This window comes from Zootoca vivipara, chromosome 7 (genome assembly GCF_963506605.1).
Source record: "Zootoca vivipara chromosome 7, rZooViv1.1, whole genome shotgun sequence".
NCBI classification, from domain to species: Eukaryota; Metazoa; Chordata; class Lepidosauria; order Squamata; family Lacertidae; genus Zootoca; species Zootoca vivipara.
This window is the reverse complement of record NC_083282.1, coordinates 6,118,393-6,124,629: the sequence shown is the minus strand read 5'-3', so window position 1 is coordinate 6,124,629 and position 6,237 is coordinate 6,118,393.

Below are 6,237 nucleotides of genomic sequence, written 5' to 3'. Positions count from 1 at the left end.
AAAAAAAAAAATCCAGCTCACCAGAAAACAGGAGGAAAACTTTCTTTCTATGAGGTGCTTCCATGTGATAAGGCAGAGAGCCCTGGACAAACCTACCAACTGCAGAGACTGGGCTTCAATCCATGATACTCAGGTCCTTTGCAAAATAGTTTCCACGCACCTTTGCTGCGGCATAGATGAGACTGAAGCTGGTTCCCAGATGCCTTAAATGGAGTTAGATCAATGGCTCCTCAGGATCATTTCTGAGGGATCTTTCCCAGCCCTGCTGACCCATGAGCCTTTCAGTGGTGATGGTCAAGCCCGAGGCCTGGGAAAGATCCCTCAGATTAGCTGTGGCTTCCGCTTACTGGCCCTGGCACCCTGAGAAAAGGCGAGGTGCATAGCAACTACTAGAGCAAGCGCCCAGTGCCCAAACCAAGGAATTTCCCTTGGGGCGAAGCCTCCAGAGGTCGCCATTGACACTCCCAGCCTGCCAGCCAATCCACGATGAGCCCGGGCTGCCCAGCCACTCCCATAGGTCCAAAGAGTTTTCGCTTTCGCCTTTGTCAGCTGATCGCATCCTGCCTGCTGAGACAGACACCCCTTCTTTTTCTGCCCCATCACTTCCCTCCAGACCTGGGGAGGTGCGGGGGGGCCAAGATAGCTGTCCATCTCACATTAAATATAACTGATCTGTAGAAAGGACTTTTATGACCTGAAAATGGAGACGATGTATGTACTTTTGTAACCTGAGAAAATCTTCAATAGGAACATTTTCTTTTTTAAAAAAGGTGCTCCCAGCAATTACTGTGTCTCAGCAAGAATCAGTGGGCCAAGTCCTCCAAAGATTATAGCAGCGACTGCGCTGTGGAAACAGACATCTCATTAGATGTTCCATTGGCAAAACAGAAGTAGCAGCAGCTTCTCCAGGACGGAATAAGTATCCACAGGAAATGCGCTGGCTTGTAAAGCCAGCCTGAAAGCCCCCCCCCTTTTGGCAGTGCTTTGAATGAAATCCCCTGCTGGAAAGGGAAACTGGATCTCTTCCAGGGTCAAAGATGGACTTGAGCAGAGGCGTAACACCTTGGGGAGAGCGGAAGGACACAGATGCCAGCTTCTTTAAATATCCTTGTTGCTCCAATTTCTAAACAAAAGGGTGACAAATCACTTCAAAGCAATGTGCAGGGGTGGGTCTATTATGGAACTAATGGAACTTCAGATTCAGGACCGCTAATCCCAGAGGGGCCCCAGTCGTGACTTCAGTCCGCATTGCTTAAACGACTCAAATGGTTAATTTTGTGTGTATATATACAGGGCCGTCTTAAACGCCCCTGCCGCTGTGGTGCGCCGGATCTCTCCGGCGCCCTCCCGCCCCGTTTCCCAGCGCGGTGGGCGGGTGGGCGCAGCGGTGGGCGGGCAGGCACAGTGCGATCTCTGGCGCCCTCCCGCCCCGTTTCCCTGGGCGGGTGGGCGCAGCGCGCAGCGTGGCTCCCACAGGCGCAGCTGCGCGGCGGACCGGCGGATCGGCCGGCCAGCGGGCGGGCGCAGCTCGCGGCGCCTTTCTGGCGGGCCGGCGCCATGGTGCCCTGCGCCACCGGGGGTCTACCTAGAGCTGGGCCTGTATATATATATCAACAATCCCAAGGTTGAAGAGTTAGTAACACAGGTGTTGCAAAGGTGGAGTGTCGTGGTAAATTGGCTGTTATGTTGAAGAGTGTTTAAAATCTTCATGCATGTTGTCCCTAGATAAATGGCACATCAAGGAGGCTCTCATAAGATGCACCCGCACATGAATATGCTGCTAGGAAAACCAGAAAACGCGTATTTTGTAAAATGTGCTTCATGCAATATTATAATCCAATCAAAATCAGAGGTATAGTAGTTAATTTTTTTAAGTGATCTGTTGTGGGACAACCTCATTGAAGAAGATAACAGTGGTAACCCAGACCTCGTTGCTGGTCGCAAAGGCCCCTCCCCCATAACAGTTCAAGCTTCAGGGCCCCCAAAATGTAGGTCCACCACTGACAAAGTGGTATCTTTTTCCTTCCCCCACCCTTTTCATTTAGTGATTTAAGTGAAATAATAATAATAATAATAATAATAATAATATATTATTATTATTATTATTATTATTATTATTATTATTATTATGTGTACCCCGCCCACTCTGGGCTGCTTCCAACAAAGATTAAAATACATTAAAATGTCACACATTAAAAACTTCCCTAAACAGGGCTGCCTTCAGATGTTTTCTAAATGTCAGGTAGTTGTTTATCTCTTTGACATCTGATGGGAGGCCATTCCACAGGGCGGGCGCCACTACCGAGAAGGACAACAGGACATTCCTGCAAATGCTAAAGACAACCTTTGCGCACATGGAAACCTCCACCCCTTATTGAGAATGCAAACACAATAAAGGCAGCAATGGTAATGAACACCCATGGATCACCGACAACCCCCCCAGCCCATCTGCTGTCCTGAGCTGTCATAACATGGCTTAGACTTCAGCGATTCTCAAACCTGGGTCCCCAGCTGTTGTTGAACAACAACACCCAGCATCCCTGACCGCTGGTCCTCCTAGCTAGGGATTATGGGAGTTGGTAATGCAACAACAGCTGGGGGCCCAGGTTTGAGAAACACTGGCTTAGAGTGACCCATAACTGAATGGCTCCCCAACTAAAGAGGAAGGAGGAGAACTCAAACACACACTTGCAATTTTAAATGCATTTAATCAGGGCCGGCTCTAGGTAGAGTCCCGGTGGCGCGGGGCGCTAGGGCGCTGGGCCGGTAGACAGGGCGCTGCGTGGCAAAGCGCCAGGGCGCGCGGCCTGCTCAAGACTGCCCTGCATTTAATGTAAGATGCAATTTCACCCTCAAACTGTGGTGCTCTTTCTTATGAGAGAGTGAAATTGCGTAGTGGAAAATTATTCTCTCTCCCATATACTGGCGGACACTCCGTTAAGTTAACTAGCGGTGACAATCAAAAGGGAGGAAGTTGCATAATTAACTTATGAAATTTATTACCACCATAGGGCTAGAGCAAATGAATGCAGAATAGTTTGATCAACAACTGCCATCCGTTGGGTGGTATTCAACTCAGTTTTGCTTGGAGCAGATCCACTGAAATGAATGGACCCAACTCAGCCATGCTCATTCTTTTCAATGGGTCTACTCTGAGTAAGACATAGCTGAATACCATCCATTATAACAGAACCTTTGTGTATGGAAACAGTATACCTGTGAGCGCCAGAAGCACAGCATGACTTATCACCATTTTCTTTTCCAAACAAAGAATATGCAGCCCTGGCATTAATGCCAGAAAAAGCCACCTCTTCACTCAGTGATGAATCGGAGCTGAAATTTCAGTCTCAGAAGCGTCTGTAGGAAAAAATGTACAGGGCAGTCAGATTGAGGAGATAGCCTAGTTGCTCTCAAGGGTAGAAGCAGCAGCAGTCACAGCAGCAGTGGACCATTGGGAGTCCAAGCACGCCATGGTATAAATTTAAAACAATTAGAAAAAACAGACACAAAAAGTGTTCACTGCTGGAGACAAGTGACCTAAAATCCACACGATGCTATACTGCAGCCTTCTGCTATAACTCATAGCAGAACGTGACTAGATTCAAAAGCTGCCTTTTCCTCAACTGAAGCCACTCAATTTTAAGTACAATTCACAATATACTTAGAAATCAGTTATGAAATACCATTTCTCACTTTTGAGCTGGAGACAAATCGCTTCCAGACAACTGATTTAGTGAGCGTTCACGAGAACGTTTGCACAGACATTGCAGGAGACTTAGAGGTCGTCAGCTGTTCATCGAACATTCATTCTGATTTGTTCGTGTCATGCAATTGTTCTTTCACTATTCCCAGTGCATTTTCCTGCCACTTTCCTTATCACGAAAATTATTAGAAACAAACCCCCACTGAAGCACTAAATCCACTTGAATTACGCAACCTATGTTTGTTGTATTGTGGGTGAATCCCGTCCACAAAATAGTGACAGACAATAGTTCTGTGTGAGTTGAACAGGGGTCAGCAAACTTTTTCAGCAGGGGGCTGGTCCACTGTCCCTCAGACCTTGGGGGGGCGGACTTTGGGGGGGGGGATGAATTATTTTCACCTGCCCGCAAAGAGGCCTGAAGATGCTTCACTTTACCTGTCCCAGTTGTCGTCCCAACAGCTGCCATTGGGCTTCTCCAGCCAGCCAGGTGCTGTGGCAGGGTAGGAGGCTGTGTTGCCCGGCAAAGAGAGAAGCAGCAGCCCTGGTGGAGGAGCCGTGGATGGAGGTAGGGGAACCGGGGCGTTGCTGGAGCTTTTACCTACCACCTGCTGCTGCTTCCTGAGAGGCACCACAGAGAAGAAGACAGAGCGGCCCGCCAACCTGCAAGCCGCAGCCACCGCAACAACCCGCCTGAACATCATAACATGGGAAGAATGAAGGAAGGAGGGATGCAGGTGGCGATGAAGAAAACGCTCGAGGAAGCGGCGTGGAAAAGGGGCGTGGAGAAGGAAGGAAGGGGAGAGGGAGGAGGAGCAGGAAGAAAAGGCAGCAGCAGCAACTGGCAGCCAGCGTCACACGCCCCCTTCACAGCGCCGCCCTACTGAAGCAGGCAGGTGGGCAAGCCGACTCCTGCCGTTGAGGGCACCTGGCATCGGACAAGATTGCTCCGTCCCTGAGGAGAAAAGTGCCGCCGTGTGAGGGAGAGAGGCAGAGGGAAAGAACACGTGTGCTGGCGATTCCCGGACTGTCTGCGGGACGGATCTAGAAGGCAATTGGGCCTGGTCCGGCCCGCGGGCCTTAGTTTGCTGACCCATGTAATAGAATATAGTCATTCCTGGTTTAGATATCAATTTGCCCCTTGAGGTGTATGTAGAAGCCCAGAAAAATGAGTCTTGGTGGCAAGTCTCAAGAGCCCTTTAATGCTTGCTTTGGAAGGTTAAGGTCGGAGGCTGGGGTCACCCATCATGTGGACCAAGATATCACTTTGCTATACACTTAGGGTTACATTCCTGAAAAGACTCTGGGCTTCAGTTACTCAGAAAAATTGGTTGCTTAAACAAAGACACCTTCAAGCACTTTTTAGAGATGAACGTTTCCACTTAAGACCCAGTCGTTGCCATAAGACCAAGTTAATTATGAGATGCACAAATGATTCTGAGTTATATGGCCCTCTTCAGAAGGAAGGGGCTTGTTTGTTGGTTGGTAAACAACACACCATTTGAAAATGTTGTGGCAGTGTACAAAAAATAAAAATGAAATACAAAACACAAAGCTAGAACAGGAAGAAGACATCAAATCTATTTGTAAAACCAACAGGAACAATATCCAACAGTGCTACCCTGAAAAGGACTGCATGAGTAAGAAAAAGCCCTTAAGAAGGTGCCTAAATGAGCAATGCTAATTGGCACCACCCTAATTTCCTAGAGTACAATATGGCTTGCATGCAATACCAAACCAGCATGCATGCACAGGCTTCTAGAGAGGAGATGGCCGACACTTGTTTCTCTTCTATTTCCTGCTGCCTGCTAAATCATGGTGTGAATTAACGAGTTATCTGAACCTGGGCTCATGGTTTGTCTCAGAGTCACTCCGGAAAAACCACAAGCTATAAGTTCTATGGCTTACTTGTGGTTTGTCTGGAGGATGTTCGGATGACATGCAAAGCCAAACCATAGCCTAACTCACAGCAGCAGGACTAGAGGAGAACAAAGCAGCCACGATCCCGTCTCCAGGAGCCTGCACATTTATGCTAATCCATAGTTAATGTTGCATGCCAACCAGGGCATTGAGTGAATCATGAGTTATATTTTTAAAAAATTAATGGTTTTATATGCTAGCTATATAAAATCTCAGCTAATTTTTCTAAGTGGTCTTAGGCAAGCCATTGTTGAGTCAACCTTAGCCCCTCACCTCAGGGCCCTTACTGCAATTTGGAGATAATAATACTGACCTACATTTATGGGGAGCAGTTAGGATTACTAAGATAATGTTTGGGAAGTGCTCTGAACACAGTCACCAAATAGATGCTAAGAGTTATCGCTATTTCTACCTTCATTGATTGTAAAACAGGAGCAAACATTAACCTAGGTTGTGTGGGGAAAGGGCAAGGAAATATTACCTGCCGGAGATTTTGAAGGGTTAAGTGCCACTATAGACAAAAGCAAAAAATATGAAAGTTCCAGGACTGTATTTGTTTAAACCCACCACCCTCCCTTAGAATCATTTTGGCTAACAATCAACAATTCACAGTATCA